Source organism: Oryzias latipes, chromosome 21 (genome assembly GCF_002234675.1).
Source record: "Oryzias latipes chromosome 21, ASM223467v1".
Classification (NCBI taxonomy): domain Eukaryota; kingdom Metazoa; phylum Chordata; class Actinopteri; order Beloniformes; family Adrianichthyidae; genus Oryzias; species Oryzias latipes.
Genome location: NC_019879.2, coordinates 9,857,900 through 9,876,522, shown reverse-complemented (window position 1 = coordinate 9,876,522; position 18,623 = coordinate 9,857,900). Strand labels below are relative to the sequence as shown.

The window sequence follows — 18,623 nt, the reverse complement described above, 5'->3', positions numbered from 1 at the left end:
AATACAGTGCAGGTTTGATTAACTGAGCTTCACCCTGGTGAAATCAATAAGCCTTTGAGAGAGTATCTGTGTGGTTAAACGCCGCAGAAAGAATGCCGGGAGTGAATGACAAATAACGCCTGTCCTTTCTTCCCTTTCACCTTGTCTCCGTCTCTCGGTCTGGGTCTCACCGGTGAGACTATGACAGGATGAGCGGCTCTCTGGGCCTCTGCCAGCGCGGGGATCACACTCAGATGAGAGGGGCCGAGTGGGGGATTAGAGGCAGGAGTGGCACGAGCATTAGTCTCCTGCTCATCTCTAGCCCGTCTTCTCTGGCTCTGCTTTCGCTGTGTTGGACATCATTACTACCCGACCCACCGCCAGCACACATCGCACACGGACTCACTAACCTCCCCCCTCGTCTTTTCAGCTGAGAGAGAAAGCAAAAAGCAAAGAGGGTGTGTGTGTGTGTGTGTGGGGGGGGGGGGGCATAGATTCACTGCCATTGTGTGTCAATCATTCTGTGTGTGTGTGTGTGTTAGGCAGAGAAACAGAGAAAGAGCTCTTGCCTCCAGTGATTAGCTCTGTCAATGCTGGGCTCTTGCTGCTTACAGAATAATACAGTAAGGCCTTGAAGAGCAGGAGGGAGAGACAGGGAGAGCTGTATGCCTGCAGGCCTGCCGGCTCAGCGGTCAATGGTTTGTGTTGTGTGCTTACCTGTAGCTGTTTGCCTGTCCACTATCTATCCATGTGTTGTTTTTAAATTTTGAAGGCTGTATTTTTGTTTATGTGTCCGTTCCTTAGCCTTGAGGATCTATATCTGATTCACTGGTCAGCAGCCTGAAGCGCTTTTCCCTTCTTACAGTCTCCCTACACTTTCACATGCACATCTTGTGCACACAAGTGGGTGTGCATCGCCTTGAGCTGCAGAGGAACATAAAATAAACACAAACAAGGATGGTGACAGTTTCAAATCGGCTTTAGATCACTATGAAAGGTAAAGGATTAGGATTCTTATTCCGGTCCTGAGGAGATAGGACGCCGTTTTGGAGCAGAGCCCACTCCCCTCCGCCTGCTGTGGGCCGTGTGTCTATCTTCTAATCTTTTAACGCTTTCCTGATATATTTGCATACAGTGGCCTACATAATTTGCATGCTCCCACCTATATATATATATATATATATATATAATATATATATATATATAATATATATATATATATATATATATATATATATATATATATATATATATATATATATATATATATATAGATAGATATATATATATATAGATAGATATATATATAATATATATATATCTATATATATATCTATATATATATATATATATATATATATATATATATATCTATATATATATATATATATATATATATATATATTAATATGTAGATATATATATGGGGAAAAAAAGCATCTTTTCTAAAATTCATTTGTGATGGTCATCAAACTGTTCATTCCTATTCCATGTCACTAACAAACCTTTTATATGTTGCTTAAAAAGGTCACAAATTGGGACATTAATGGTTATTAAAATAAATTCCATCTCATTTAATTAAATTATTCATTTTTTGTGTCAATAAACCTGAATTTCTAAAAGGCTGACATTCCAATTCAAATTATTTTCTATAAAATCCCTCATTTCAATTTTTTTTAATCCTGCTTGAATTAAATTGTGACAAAGGAGGAAGCCACTGCTTTTAAAAAAGACAATTAATTTAATTCACATTTTCATAATATGTCTTAAATAGGTTTATCTAATTGTGTATTGATTTAGGTAAAGTTTGTTACTTTATTGATTTTATTTTTTTGTATTTTTTTGCTGCAGCTACATCAGAACCAAATTTTAGCACATTTCATGAATTTTTTTCTTATTTTCACCACATAATAACGCTTTTTCTAGTTTTTTTTTCCATTTTAAAGAGGGAACTGGATAAAAAAAATCAAATTAAATTTCCATTGAAAATGTTGTTCCTGTTATTCAGATGCTGGTTTGGGCTCCTTTTGTGTGAATCTAATTATTCTCCACTATCAGGACGGTCCACAGGGGTAATTAGTCACTTCTCACCAAAGTCCTGCCTGCATCCTAGATTTTTATCTTAATGGTGACATTTAAAAAAAAGAGACATTTTTGTCTTTTTGTTGAACCAAGTTTTTTTTTCTTCTTTTTCTGTGCTTTCTTAAAAAAATACACCTGCCTTATTTTTTATTTTTTTACATTTTTTGTTATGGAGGGGAGACAGAAAAATCATGTTTTTGCAGAGATGCTGTGCCCCGCCTATCAGAACTGCTACGCAGCGTATAGATATTTCAGCAACCGGAACAGGAGCCGGTGAATGCATGCTTTAAGGGACAGTTCTGCACCGGAGACATGCACACGTGGGAGGAGGAAGAGGAGGAGGAGACGGAGGGGTTTGGTCATTTTGTTGATGCTCTTGAGCTTTGAGCTGAAGCAACACATTTTCTCAAATTAATAAATTACCAGAATCTGTTCATAAAAAGATAATAAATAATAAATAAAACTGATTTTTTTTGTTTGTTTTTTACAAACGTGTAGGAAATTCAGTATCAAACCTGAGTGTAAATGTTATATTTAATCTGCAGCTGGAATAAAAAAAATACTTTTTTTTTTTAATTTCCCCAAGTCGCTTTTATGGTAATGTAATATATTATTATCATTGTTTTTTTTACTGCTGCATCATTCTGCTCTTCTCCAACCCTTTTTGCTCATGTGTGCCACCTGTAGGCTAAGTTCTTCGCAGAAACATTCCTGTGTTGTCACATGCTTCTTTATTTGTGAAGGAAGTGAAAAAATCCCAGATCAGGAGCGATGACCTTCCAGTCATTAAGATGGAATCACATCCGCTTAGCGTTTGCCATTCCCGTCTGCAAAATATCAATTTAGGCTATTTTGTGCTTCAGCAGACGTCCTGGCAGGGCTTGATAATGTGTGATTTTGGTGCCGAATGGGAGAGTGGTGCTTTGGCTTGGGGGGGTTGTCGGTGAAGGTGGGGGCTGTTTTCTAATCAGAGTCACAGTCGTTTTGTTGTCACCTGCTCCCGTACAGACAAAAGTGGCATTTCCTGACTGTTCCTGTCCCCGTCTGAGTTATCTGACACCCCAAAAAAAAAAAAAAATACAGCTACAGGGGGAAGCAGGGAGACGAAGCTCCACAGCCTTATCCCGGTAAGGAGATGGCTTCTTATCAGATCAAGCTAGGAAGTTTATTTTATGGAGTAAATCTGGATAGAGGGGATAAAGAAATGACACATCCCTTGCGGACACAAAGGGGAGAGGAGATTAGTCCTCCAGCAGCATATATGGCTTTAGTTCAATCTGACAGGCAGCGGATTGAAAGGTCATGAAATAATAATCCCTCTATTCTTCTGCTCTAATCCTACGAGGGTGTGTTTCACTATAGGAACGTATGGGCTGAGGCTATGTACTGCAGGGTAGATGTTCATTTTGTCTTGTCACGGTATTTAGATAGCACTGATTTAAATGAATTAGACTAATTATGATGGAAGAGAAGAGTTTCTGTCACATCTGCCTGATGTCTGAAAACATGCTGGAGGTTTATTTCTGCATGTTGATCTTGTTTTTTCCTCCTTTCTCCGTTTTATCAGACAGACTGGCTGGAGGTTAAAGGGACGCAGCCGAATCTCCCCATCACCAGGAGTCTCCTTCCACCTCCAATGGCTGTCAGGTGTGACCAAACACACATCGCTCTTTTGTGTTGGGAGTTTGTCTGCATTTTAGGAGAAAGACAGGTAGTTTGTGGGATTTGTACGGTGGCCCCGAAGTGACAAACCACAAAAACATATACTGAAAAAACAGCATTACTTTTCAGAAAGCAAAATTCCAAAAAACGAAACATGAAAACATGAAATGAAACATTTTAGAAAAAAGAAGTAATTTCCATAAATTAAAATGAAATGTTAAAAAATGAAACACAATAAGATACCAGAAAAGGTAAGTATTATGGGATATCACTGATTGTATGATGATATCCAGCATTGCTTCCTGCCAAATAAGTTTTGATTAAAATGATGGACTAACGTCTCATACCTTTTCCAGTTTCCTTTTTTTTTCATTTCATTTTGATCTCTGTAAATTACTTTTGTTTTCTAAAATGTTTTTTTTTAATGGAAAAGGTAGGTTCAATGGAACATCGCTGATTGAATGATGATGTTTGTCCATCATTTCAACTGAAAGTTATTTGGTATGAAGCAATGATGGATCTGGTCCGTGATCATAAACTTTATTTGTATGCAAACACTGTAGACGTATGTGAAAAAACATCATCATCTAATCAGGGATGTTCTTGTTGCACCCAAGATCTGTTTTTTATTGTGTTTTGTTGTTTTAACATTTCTGGAAATAACTTTTGATTCATTTTTATTTAAGGTTTTTTTTTGGAATTGTTGTTTGGTTTTCTGGAATTTTCCTTTGATTTCTAAAATATATTGTAGCTTTTTTATGCTATTTGTTTTGCTTTTTTAATCGTCGTTCGAATCTTTAATACGGAAGATTTACTGGTGTGATTTGTCTTTTAGGGCCACCGTCGACTTTGGGAAGTGTGATGCAGCTCTGTGTGTTTGCGTGCTTTGTAGGGGTGGGGGTAAGGTGGGGTGGGGGGAGGGTGGCAAACGGCCTGATAATCAAGCATCAAAAATGCGAGACTATCTCAGACGTGTGACACACAATTACTCCATTAATAATTTTTATTCCATTATAGGCCAGAAAGGAAAGGGAGAGGCAGCAGGAGACAGATTTTCTGAAGCAGGGAAGGAGACGAGTGGAGGAGGAGGGAGGGAGCACATCAGGCTAAGAGATCTGCAGTGGCTGTATATTTCCCAATGCCTAGTTAAGGCTGCAAGGCAGGGGTCAGGAAACTTAATTATAGCGTAAGTGGATAGAAAACTGCAGAATGATAAAGAGAAACATGCAGACAGATTGGAATGGCAAGGACAGGTTTAATACTATCTTCTCCTGTCTGCTTTCCTCCCACAATACAAGCAAGACTTGCAATCACACAAGGAAACAGCCCATACACCCTGCCTGACAATAACACTAATACGTATCAAAATTACATACTCCAAAACTGCACGGCTTTTTTGCATGGCTGCTATTACTTTCCAATTTTGCGAGTTCAAGAAAATACATATCCCCCATAATGGGGATATCACAGGAACGTATTTCCATACTCAGTGTGCATGTCAGATAAGCATTCACCTGTGCTTGAACAAAAGTTATTAAACCACCTCCACAGTGATGGAAAATGCTCAATAAATCTAGGATTTTTTAATAGTTATTTTTTATTTTTGAGTTTAATTCCTCACGCCACCCCAACTTTATTTATTTTCATTTTAATATCTGAAAGACCGGAATTTTTTTTTTTTTAGGACGCCACATGTGCGTCTCACTGTTCCCCCACCGTCGTCTTGATTGCAAATTATTGAAGCCCAACACTGACTGTCCTTCTGCGCGAGCTTCCCAATCTATTTGCACTGTATGAGATTTGCATATCGGCGGCTCATGAAGCAAGGCTTTAATTTCCTCCTGCTGGAGATAAACATCACCTTGTTGGAGCAGATGGGCGGAGGCAGGATGTGGTCAATGAAGAAGAAGCAGGACAATGGTGATGGTTCACACTCTGAATGGAGAGAAGTAATAAAATTGCACAATTTCCATATTGGGATTTTTTTTTTTGGTCATGATAACTTAGGATAGAAACAGAAATATGGGGGGGGGGTGCACAAGGGTATTTGTGGAGCAAAGTTTCTATAAAATAGGAATTCTGGTTGAAATCTCTGAGTAGCAAAAGTTAGGAAATTAAAGGATTTTTTAAAGCAAAAAGAAAGTATCCCAGTTGGAAATTTGTTGTGGGGGGTACTTTTGTTCCAGAAAGTGTGAATCATGAATACATACTTTTTCAATGAGGCGTATTCAGCTTTATTACAATAAAATGCAACAGAAGAATCAACAATTTACTATTTTTTCTGTATGATAAACTCTATAGTTTCACTCTGCATTCTTTAGATTGAAGGAAAACTCTGGAAAATGTCAGATATTTACAGCAGCTGCCAATTTGGGGTAGAATTATCTGAAGCAAGCTCTGAGGGAACAACAAGAAGCATGACACAGAAATTTAGGAAATTTTCATTATTATTATTATTACCTCAATAACACCATGTTTACCTGCAAGTCATTGTCCACATTGTTGAGTGTTTCTTTGAGTTTTATGCCATATGTTTTTCTTTTATTCTGTCATTCGCTTTTGTTTAAGTCACTAAATCTTTGTGTATTACCTGCATTTTTGACGTCATTTTCTGAATATACGCAAACTTTACTGTAAATACCAAAATATCTAGGGAAGTTGTGCAACCAACTTTTTTGTGAGATGGTTTGCAAAAGACTGAAATGAAGTAATTGTTTCTAATTCATCTGAAACCCAACCAGATATGGTGGTCTGTGTGTCTGGACCAAGCCGCCACTGCTCCTGGTGGATTCAGGTTGGTGCAGTGTGTGGCAGCAGAGCTGTCATCTGTGTGTGAATGTGTGTGTGGGTGAATGGTACTGTGACGGTTAAGCGCTTTGGGTCTTGATAAAGATAGTGAAATATTGTATAATTATATGACGTCTACATTTCAAAAGTTGACACAAAATGAGGACTTTTAAATGTTGCACTTCCTCCATAAACCACTGGAGGCAGGTGGCAGTAGAGAGTAATTCTCCATTGACTGCCATGTTGAAAAGACAAGTTTTACGCCAAAAATAAACTATTGCGCGTTCTCAATTTCGAATTTTTTTTTAGTTAGTTAGTTGATCAGTAGGTACGTTGAAGCCGTTTGAAAAAGGTCATGGTTGTGTTGTGGAAAATGCGCTGGGTGTGCCACAAGCTCCGTTCTGATGCGTCCACTTGCAGACAAATAGATCCATGCATGTCTTTGTTTTCCTCATCCTAGCTGGAACATGTGGATCCAAACTGTACACCTGGATAGCTCCAATATTGTTGACCATTTTTGTTGGTCAGCTGATGTTGGGTTAGGGGTGAGAGGCGCTGTAAGTGTAAACAGAGAACTCTTAGCAATGGGTCTTGCCTACAACTCAGAGGTGAATTTCTAATGAACTCTGCAGAAACAATGTCCTAGAAAATAACACTTTTTTTAAAACATTTTAGCCAAAAACTATAATTAAAAAAATATTTAAAAGACCGCTGGGAACTCTTTAATAGATCAAAAGATGACCAGACTTGGTCTTTAAGGATCAGGAGCAGGATTAGTCTACCAGTTTAAGTCAACAAGTAATATTATTTAAGAAAAGTTTCAGGTGTAATGTGCGATGGATGATTTTCAGTTTAAATGAATCAAAGGGTATAGAAATCTGTGGTGAGAGCAGCCATGTTGTTCAATTTAGACAGTGGCACTGAGGATAAGACAGGAAGCAGAGCTGGAGGTAGCAGAGATGGAGATGCTGAGGTTCTCTTTGGGAGGGACCAGGATGGATAAGATCAGGAATGAGTGCATCAGAGGAACAGCACGTGTTAAAGGTTTTGGAGATAAAGTCAGAGAGGCCAGACTGAAATGGTTTGGACAAGTCCAGAGGAGAGACGGTGATTCTATTGGTAGAGGGATGCAGGGTCTGGAGGTCTAGAGGACGACCAAAGAAAAGGTTTATGGATGCAGTGAACTAAGATATAAAGGTAGCTGATGTAGAGGATGCAGAAGACAGGGTCAGATGGAGTAAGCTGATTTGCCGTGGCGAATCCTGAAGGGAAAAGCCGAAAGGAAAAAAATAACCTACTTCCATCTATCTGGTAACAACCAAAACTTCCTCACAAAAACTACAAGACAAACGAACCAACCTTTTTTAACAAACATAATTGGATTTACCCCTTGTGCTATCCTTTGACCCCACCCTTACATTGACGTGTTATCCCTACCATGACAAAGGTGAATAAAGGTGAAGAGGATTTCATGGACACCAGTGAAGATCACAAATCATTGAAGAAAAAAGGTTCAGCGCACTGTCCAGTGGGTCTAGATGACCCAACTCCCAACATTAAAGTGCCTAGGATAGCACAAGGGTTTCAACAAAATTGCAGCCCAATATAATGAAAACCCCAATCTTCTGTGCTTCATGGGGGGTGATATCATCGCCGTCTGTAATGTCTAAGTAAATACTGAATTCTTTAACTACTCCTGGGTGAAAAGATAAGAGGTGTAAAGATGTGTGAATCAGGAATGTCAGCTAAGCATCTCTCAAAAATGAATAAAACTCAATGAAGAAAGTTTCTCAGCTTCAGACGAAATGTCATATATTTTCTAGCTGGAGTTCAGGTCATTATTCTGTGTAAAAATGTAGACTGGAGTGAACTTTTCTAAGTTCGGACTTTAACTTCTTTGTGGGCAGAAGCTGCTTCTGGTGTTCAGAGGGGAAAGTGAAAAAAAGTTTCCCATGTAATGAGTCATCTTAAGATCCCTCTGGTTGTAGAAACTTTAAAAGGGGAAGCACTTCACCATTAAAAGTGTGAGTAGAGAGTATTATATGTGTATTTATTCATTTATTAATTCATACCTACGCAAAACCTTCAAATGCTGCGAATCTTGTCAAACACTGCGGCAGAACTCAGTTGAAAGGCAGCAAACAAACCTGATGGATCACGCAACATAAACGTCAGAAGAAGAAAAAAAAAAAGGAAAACTCCCAAAAACAACTTCATCTGATTTTCAAAGACGCCACGCAGTCGGAGAAGATGAGAGGGGACAAGAAAAGGCTCAAAAAAATCTGCATCCGAGCGCTAATTTAATCAGACTTGCTGTGATACCTCCTCTTCTCCTCCCTCCCTCCCTAGGCAGCTTGTGGCTTCACAGCCAGCTTGAGGAGAAGATGAAGGGAGCTTTCAGGCTGTTAGAAGATGGGGGTTATTCTGAACGGAGAGATTAAGGAAGTGAGAGAGCAGCTGAAAGGAGCGCGAGGGATTATGTCATCTGCAATTGATGTGCTCTCTTAATGTACCTTTAAACATGTGCCACTGGGGCCCACTTTTATAACGTCTATTCATAGGAGGAGGAGGAGGAGGAGGAAAGGTGGTTGAGTATTAACTCAGAAATACTTTGCAACAGATGTGTGGTTCATGTATTGAGTGCAGTTATCAGGGTTTATGTCACTTTGATATTTATAGGGTGTGTGGAGAGGAAAGGAAGTCCATCTCAGACTCTGGAGGGCCTCCTATGATCTCTATATCAAATAAAGGAGATCCTTTATTGGGTGATCATAAAGACAAGTATGTCTTTCTTCCACATCTTCAGCACAAATGAAAACTGTTCCTGTAATCTGGTCCAACTTGGACTAAAAGCAAAAGGATTTAATAAATTGCCCGGTTCTCCTCATCTCCCGAAGAATTGTCTCTCAAACTGCTGCTTGCCTCAAAATGACAACAGAGAGTGAAAGTGAGGATCTGCTGATCTTATCCACCAGGATTTTCTGGCGTTACTCGGATGAGCGGTGTGTGTGCGCACACACTTGTCTCTCAGCGTCTGCGGCGGCACCCACTCGATTCAATCCACAGCTATCACTAACAGGATTAGCTGAGTGGACAGCAGAAGTCTATCATTGCTTATTGATTTCTTCTGATTCCCATCAGTCTGTCAGGGCAGAACGTTCTCTGAATGGCCCCGATGGGAGTGGCTGCTCTGGTCCGGGGTGTCACAGCTAATGTTTCGGAGGAGCTTCAAAGGCGCCCGTCTTTCCCTGTCATGAAGAGTCGAAAACGTCAAATATATCTGGGCCAACAGACACCCCCATCTCTTCGCCTTTGAGGGAAAACTCCAGCTGGAGTGGACCACTCAAGGATCAGTCTAATAAATGGATCACTAAGAGAAGTATTGACTAACAGCAAGAGAATCCCCCAGACTCTGTAGAGATCAGGGTAATCCTTTCTTTTTTGTTGTTTTTTTTCCCCCCAAGTGAAACAGTTGAAAGGGGGGATGCTATACCATGAAATGTTCCAAACATGGAGTTTGATCTCATTGTTTTTTTTTTTTGTAGATTTGAATACAAAAATTTTGATCCTTTGTGTCTAAAAATCTAATCTAAATTAATCTCAGTTTTTATCAATTGAATTTTAAGAAATGTTCAAACAAGTTTGGAATTAAATTCTTTCAAGCAATAGAAACAACAAACTAAAAAGACAAACAAAGAAATAGATATCTATACATAGATATAGCAAACTTAAAATGACGAGTCATGATTTGATTAGAAAATGAAAAAAATGAAAGAAAAAGAAAATACATTTACTTAAATATATCCATATACACATATAAATTATCCCATTATAATTAATCCTAATCATAAACAGATATTTTTGTACTAACACAAATGATGCATGACACACTGAATCAATTACATGTGAAGTTTGTCAAAAAACAATTAATTAATTGAAAAGGAGTAGATGGAAGTTATATATATTCCCACCCCCAAAATGCTTGGTTTAAAGGGCCTGTAATAGGTATTTTTGAACATTCTTCCAAAAGCGCATTGGTGAGGTCCTACACTGATGCTGGTAGAGAAGGCCTGGCTCTCAGTCTCTGCTCTAATTTATCCCAAAGGTGTTCAATGGGGTTCAGGTCAGGACTCTGTGCAGGCCAGTCAAGTGTGTTGCTCTATGCACTGTTGGCCTTTTTCCTCACATTTAAAAAAAGATCATAATCAAGGATCAAACATGAGTCTTTTTTATTCTAAACTGTTTAATGCAGGCATTAACAGCTTATGCCCCAAGCGGTTGGGAACTTTGTCTCGAAGAAAGTGCTAATACTGGCATTAGAGTACCAATCCTGCGGGACTATATCCAGTTCAAAAATGTCATCCATCTTCTTCAACTTACAAAGGACCGGGTCACAGGGGCAGCAGTCTAAACAAAGATGCCCGGACTTCCCTCGCCTCGGCCACTTCCTCCAGCTCCTCTAGTAGTAAAACTGTGTATTATAATGTATGTGTTTCAAGAGACAGAGGCAGCAGTAAAATCCAGTTCCCCAAATATATGTTTTGTTGGTTTTGAGACTAAGGTCAAATCGTGTCTCTTCCATCCATCCGTCCATCCATCCATCCCTCCATCCATCCATCCATCCCTCCCTCCATCCATCCATCCATCCATCCATCCATCCATCCATCCATCCATCCATCCATCCATCCATCCATCCATCCATCCATCCATTCATCCATCCATCCATTTGCTGTATACCTTTTGAGGTCATGGGGGTCAGATTCTTTGCAAAAATCCTCTCTTTATACAAGAAAAAAGCAGAATGAAGTGTTCAGACATACCAACCCAATAACTGGATGATGTTTGCTCAGCCATTTTAATAACTATACCTGGACAGTGGAATAAAGGTTTATGTGTCACTTCATGTAAATATTATATCCAAAAAAAAGATACGCTGGGTAGTTAGGGTGGGGGGAGAAATCTATGTGTAGGCGTATCAATAATAAAATGTAAATAATTATTTAAAAAACTATAGAATTACTTTATTTTTTTCCAATCTACTTAAAAGTGTAATGTCTTTGATTCAGCCTTCAATCAAGAGCTCCTTGAAAACAGTAACAATAGAAATGTGTGTAAGTTTTGCCTCAGTCGTGTTTAGAAATCAGCTTCAGCAGAGAAAAAGAACAATGAAGCCTAATTGTTCAGTGACCTTAAAGCTATTAATTTTTTATGTCTGAAAGGTTTGTTTTGAAAAAAGTCCTTCAGGACCAAAGTGTAATAAAATGTCAGGAGAGCTATTCAGTCTCTAGTGTGACATCCGCTGGAATCTCAAACTCTACTAGAAAATATGAGAAAGTTACTGCTGCAGTTCTGGTTAAAGAATCCAAAAATGTCAACAGCATTAAAAAATATGTGTTGCATTAATGATCTAAAAGTCACTGTACTTCACTGTGTCACTGTGTTTTTGAGCATCTTTCAGTTCAGTTTGGAGCAGCTCTGATCTAGCACATGAACCTTTAGCTCATAACGCCTCATACTTTGTTCTTCCTCCTCAAATCTTATTTAAACACTTTTACAAACATTAGGAGTCAGTATTGATGCCTGTGCAGCAACATCAGAGTAAAAGGTTTAAACACTATAGCCACGCATGTTGATGACATGACTCCAAAACCAACACGGAGGAGAATGTGATCATTTCCTCCTCATTTTCCTCATTCACATCAAGATAATAATGAAAAGATCCTCTAATTTTACTCTTGTTTTTATGTTTTTTCCTCCTCGGACTAATGGGGGACGGCAAGTCATCAAATTGGGTCACAGAGAGATGGAAGTAGCTCTGAAAGCGGCCGTCATTCATACGTATCTCCTGCAGTAAATGGTGAACCTCATTGTACTTTGTCTGAATTATCTCATGAACCATGGAGACCAATGCTTTTGTAAAGCTCTACAAAACAAATAAACCTAATCTCTCAACATGTCTTGCATGTTCTCTCTGTTCATGCGTGGGTTTTCTCCAAAAAGTGTCCAAAAACATAGTTCATAGGTCAATTGGTTACCTTAAATTATGTGGCTGGGATAGGCTCCAGCAGCCCCTTGACCACAACAAAATGGATTTAGAGGAGGAATTAACATTAAAATGCTTCCATTTAAAGCCAGATTCCAGCTCAGATGAGGAAAACAAAGATGTACATGGATCTGGATGCATCAGAATAGAGTGGAGTATGGAACTTGCGCTCTGTCCATCATAATTTCTACATCATAAATAAGGTATTTTTCAGATGACACTTTTTCATCTGCTCCTGATTCATAATCTGAAAAAGAAATATTGAGAAATGCAAGTTTAAGCTTAATTTTCTTTACACGCGTGCTCCATCACAAAGAGAAATGCCACAAGTACATGTTAAAAACACCAAAAACACAATTATCATTCGTCTTTAAAGCTATTTCCAAATGAAGTGAGTTTGCCTGCAGCACCTTTGCTTCATTTCCTTAAGAATAGGGGAGGTGAAAGGAAAAAAAACCCACTGAGGAGTACAGAGGGATCAGGCTTTTGTGCATCTTCTCACAGAAAGATAGAGAGATAGCAGCAAGATAATAATGGAGGGGAAGCTGACAGCAGTTCACCCTCAGTGATTCAGATGTCAAAGGCTAAAAGAGAAACCCAGAAATTAATAATAGTGAAAAGGCGAGGGAGACGTGCTTGAGGAGGCTTAAAATTGTGCCTCTGTGACAGGACCCGAAGACTTAGTCCAATTAAAAGTGGTGATTGCTTTGCTAATTTCTCCTATTAATTTCTCAGAGTGTAGGAAAAAGCGAGGAGCATCACAGTGAAAAAAAAAATGTTAACCCTTTAGAACCTTAATAGCTTAACTTACCTATATGCATAGTTTTCCTAATAGTCCGTCTGAGCGCTCTATATTTCATTTAGAGTTCCATTTGATGTTTTTTAAGGAGAGATTATTAACATCCTCCCTACACAAAGAAGAAGTTTATTTACAGTTTATTTACATGGATTTACAGAGCGGATATTAAGCAAACAAATTCTCCATCAATGAATTCATTTCATTCTTTTTACACTGAATTCATGTTGCATGTGAAAAGGATCAGTGGATGTTTGTCCCTTGCCTTTGATTTAGAAAAAAAAAACTGTACCTGTCTCTGAGTAAAAGCTTAACAAGTCTGAGGCCAAACTGCACAACCTTGAAATTCCTTAATGAGAATTACTCAGAGTTCTAAGGACAGTAAAAAGCTAAAATTAAATGAGTCAAAATTTGGAAAAATTTATTTTTAAAAAGCATTACAAAAAGTCAACAAATAACTTGATATAAATCACAATAAAGGTCTTGGTTTTGATTGAGTTTGATATCTAGGAGTTTAAAAACACCAAAAATAATGAAAACAGTTGGGGGAAAAGAAATTCCAAAAAAAATGCAATCATGGCCATTAAAATGGACAGACCATAAAATAAACCAGAATGAAATGTGCAGTGGTGCAAGTGGGGTTGTCTGACCTGCAGGTGCTACCTACCCTAACCATCATGCTTGCCTTTTCACCCACTCTCACTGGCTGAGCGGCTGCTTCAGGCCCTTCACTGTCCCCCTCTCCTCTGCCACCCTAGTGAGAGCTACATGCCACAAAATTTATGAAACACCAATTTTTCCCAAATGGCCGCTTTTCTGTTGATTTATCCAAGCACTTTATGATTTGGTCACCTGGAGAAGACCAACTATGTCTATGTCAAAGAGAGAGAGTCAGTAGCTACCTTCATTTTCTGTCTCTTAAACCCCTCAGATCAAGTTAGAAATCTAGGGGTAATCATGGACTCTGACCTAAACTTTAACAGCCATATCAAGTCAGTAACATCAGTGGCATTTTACCATCTGAAAAACATTGCCAAAATCAAAAACATAGTGTCAAAGCCAGACCTGGAGATACTTATTCATGCATTTGTCTCCAGTAGGTTAGACTACTGTAACGGCCTGCTCACCGGCCTCTCCAAACGAGCTGTAAAACAGCTTCAGTACATCCAGAATGCTGCTGCTCGAGTCCTGACCAGAACCAGGAAGTATGATCACATCAGTCCTGTGCTCAGGTCTCTGCACTGGCTCCCTGTACCTCAAAGAATAGACTTCAAAGCAGCTCTGCTTGTGTACAAGTCTCTCCATGGCCGAGCACCAAAGTACATCTCTGACATGTTAGTGCCATATGAACCATCTCGTACTTTGAGGACCTCAGGGGCCGGCCTCCTGCTGATTCCCAGAGTCAAAACTAAACAAGGGGAATCAGCGTTTCAATATTCTGCAGCTAAAATCTGGAACAGCCTCCCTGAAGGCGTAAGACAGGCCTCTTCTGTGTTCATGTTCAAATCTAGACTTAAAACATTTCTGTTTAGCCGTGTATATGACTGAAAGGTCCTATCTGGTCCTATCTACACTTTTCTTTCCTTTCCTTCCTTTATTTTTAAATCAATTTTCAAATTTTTTCTTTTCTTTTAAAGTAAATTTTACGTTGATTATTTCTATGATGTATTGTGATTTTAATGCATTTTTCTGTTTTGTGAAGCACCTTGAATTACTTTGTGTACGAATTGTGCTATACAAATAAACTTGCCTTGCCTTGCCTTGCCTTGCCTTGCCTATGTCATTTTTAGAAGAGTCGGCAAAAGTAAATGTTAGGATTTCCTTGGCAACTGAGGTTTTTTGTCGACCACGCCCATATTCCTTATATAGTCACGTTGTCTGTTATTTTGTTTTGTTCAGCTTGAGCCAACGACTCATGTATTACTTTTTCATAAATTAAAATTAAAATTAATGCGAGAAACAGTGTAATGAACGCCTTTTTTGCTAGCTCGCCACCTTTAACAACGGTCAAAATCCACAACTTAAAGTAGCGCAGGTGTGGCTCGCAGTTCCCCTGACGCTTGTACAGCCTAAAGGGATGTCATAAAAAATGGAACCCACTTATGTTGTGCGTTTAAGTGTATTGTGAAGTTTATGAAAGGCCTATTGCAAGTTGCACACCCTTATGACATACTGGTGATGCTCTGTCGTACAGTGCCACATGCATTCAAGTCGTTAAAGTACGGTGTGCAGGTAATACGTAAGCACCTGTAGGATGAACAGACATCCTACGGGTCTAGTTTCCTCATTTCTGACAGTCAGGCTGCACATTGTGAACCCAAAAGAAGCCCGTCAGGAGCGCACACTCATCTAATGAGCAGCACTAATTATGGGGTAAGATAGCTGTCAATAAGAAAGGTATGCATAAATACAAAATTGTGCTAAAATTAATACTTTGTGCACAACTTAACATAAAAAATATAAATAGATCATTCAGTATTACATTTGACATATCTGTTTTGAATATGATTTATCTTTGTTTTGATCTCCACCCTTAATGACATGATAAAACAAGCTAGGTCAACATTTTTTCACAAACTTGTTTCAATGAACAAAAGAAACTCCAAAACTCTTTTTAACACCATAAATACTCTTACATCACCTTCTTCCTCTCAACTCCCCAATCTTTCCCAATCTGATTGTAGCACTTTTCTTCAGACCTTCTTGGCTAGGATTTCAGATGTTGGACATAACAGTCAGTGCTCGGCCACACACCATCCCCTCAATTCTCACAAACTTGGTCTAATTTTTCTCCAGTCACAGTGGAGGAGATCCATTATCTGCTCAATAAGCCCTCATCTTGCCTTCTTGATATAATTCCAACTCCTATTTATCTCAAAGTGTTTGAGTGTATTGGTGCTGCTGTGATTGACCTTATAAATCTCTCCTTAATGTCTGTTCTTTCCTTTCTGAAGCACGCCATAATAAATCCTGTGCTTAAAAAACCTAACTTGGACCACTCTGATCCAAATAATTTCAAAACGTCTTTTTATTGCTAAGATCTTGGACAAGGTTGTAACGGAGCAACTAAGGTCAATCTTAGAACACAACAATGTTTGTGACATTTTCCAATCCGGCTTTAAAAAGAACCATTTAACTGAAACGGCTTCTTTAAAAGTTTCCAACGATGTGCTCATGGCGGCAGATTCTCGTCAATACACTGTTCTCATTCTTTTAGACCTGAAATCTGCATTTGATACTGTAAACCAGGAAATTATGATCAAACGTCTTCATAACGACTACGGTTTATCTGGTTCCGTCGTATTTCAGTGGTAGATCTTACAAGGTCTGTGTTAACTCTCTATCATCAGAAGCAAAAATCCTGTCTAGTGGTGTTCCCCAATGTTCTGTATTGGGACCCATTCTATTCACTTTCTACATGATTCCCCTTGGGAGACTCATTAGAAAATTTTAGAATAATCGTTATCATCTTGACGCTGATGACATTCAACTTTATTGCTCCTTTGGAAAAAATAATTACACAAATCTTTCGTATCTACAAGACTGCTTGGCCAGCATTAGAGTTTGTTTATATGACAACCATTTACTCCTGAACCCTAATAAGACAGAGACAATAATTTCTGCTTCTGATGACAAAATTCCCTCCATCAAAAGACACAGTGGTTCACTGAGCTCTTCTGTCCAGCCCAGTCTCAGGAATCTTGGTGTCTGGTTTGACAAAGCCACGTCTCTTGACTCTCACTCGAAGCTCTTGGTCAAAAACTGTTTTTATCACCTGTGGAATGTGGCTAAACTGAAGGCAATGTTGACCAAATCTGACCTTGAGCTCATTACCCATGCTTTAAGCTCTTCGTGTTTGGACTATTGCAATTCTCTTTTTACTTGTTTTAACAAAAAGTCTCTTAAACGTCTCCAATTGGTCCAGAAGTCTGCTGCAAGCCTTTTAACTGGAGCTAATAAGCGCACTCATGCCACCCCTCTGCTTTTATCGCTACATTGGCTTCCTGTTAAATTAAGAATGGATTTTAAAATTTTGATTTTAGCTTTTAGAGCCTTGCATGGACAAACCCTGAATTATATTTCTGACCTTGTAACTCCCTACACTCCTGCACATTCTTGAGGTCCACTGATATAAATCTTTTATGTGTTCCAAAAACTGGTTTTAAAGCTAGGGGAGACTTCGCCTTTCAGGCAGTCGCTCCCCGACTTTGGAACAACCTCCCCCTGTCTCTTTGCCAGAATGTTTCAGTCGAGTGTTTTAAAGCTCAAGTTAAGAGGTTTTTATTTAGGAGAGCTTTTAGCTGACTTATACTTGTGTTCACTTCTGCGTGTTTGTTTGTTTACTAATATGCCTGTGTGTGTTTATTTGGGTCTCACTACTGATTTTATATTGTTTTAACATTGTGAAGCACTTTGTGAGTTGCTCTCTGAAAAAAGTGCTATATAAATAAAGATTTACTTACTTACTCACTTTTATATTTTATTCAACAGAGCAATTATATCACGATAAATACCCTGAAAACTGCTGTGAAAAGGCTCGTTTTGAGGTATTTTCCTTTAGATTAGTGGCATTGTGGCGGAATAAAAACAGAAACTGAACTATTTTTTAAACTTTGCAGATTTCATTTATGAAAAAAAATTAAAAGGAATGGACCTAGGGCAACTCCTTGTAGAACTCCGGTATTTACCTTATGATGGTTTAAATTTTTTTCATTTACTTGTACATACTGTTGTCAGTTAAATAAATTTTAGGCCACTGGAAAGACAGACCCATCATCCCTTATATAGATCATTTATATAACAGCAGATTGTAATTAACTGTGTCAAAAGCTTTTTTTTAAATCTATGAACACTCCGAATTGTATATTGTCTATTCCAGCTGTAATCTTTTCAGTTAACTCAATTAGAGCCAGCGCTGTAGATCTTTGTGACCTGAATCCCTACTTTTTTCACTAACTAGTCCATTTTTTTCTAAAAAAAACACTTTATTTTAAAAGCATGCCCATTTTCAAGGATTTTGTAGAATTGAGAAAGTATTTATATAGGTCTATAATTATTAAATAGATGTTTATCACCATTAAAATATTGGAATCATTTTTGCTACTTTAATTTTCTCTGGAAAAACACCTGATTGTATTAAGCAATTGTCAATGTAAATCATTGGTTTGATAATAAAGTCAAATGTTTTTTTACAATTTTCTTATCAATTCCATCCTGCATTACGCACCACAGCCTGAACTATTTAGACTATATTATGTTTTTCTAAGACAAAAA

The 18,623-nt window shown here is 38.4% G+C and overlaps 1 long non-coding RNA gene across 1 annotated transcript in view; it reads left to right on the top strand.

Moving 5' to 3' along the window:
* Positions 1–18,623, top strand: part of LOC111946746 — a 98,899-nt gene that overhangs the window by 38,922 nt on the left and 41,354 nt on the right. The window contains exon 2 of the long non-coding RNA XR_002872491.1: positions 3,629–3,708. This is a non-coding gene — a long non-coding RNA (uncharacterized LOC111946746). The remainder of the gene's footprint in view (positions 1–3,628; positions 3,709–18,623) is intronic.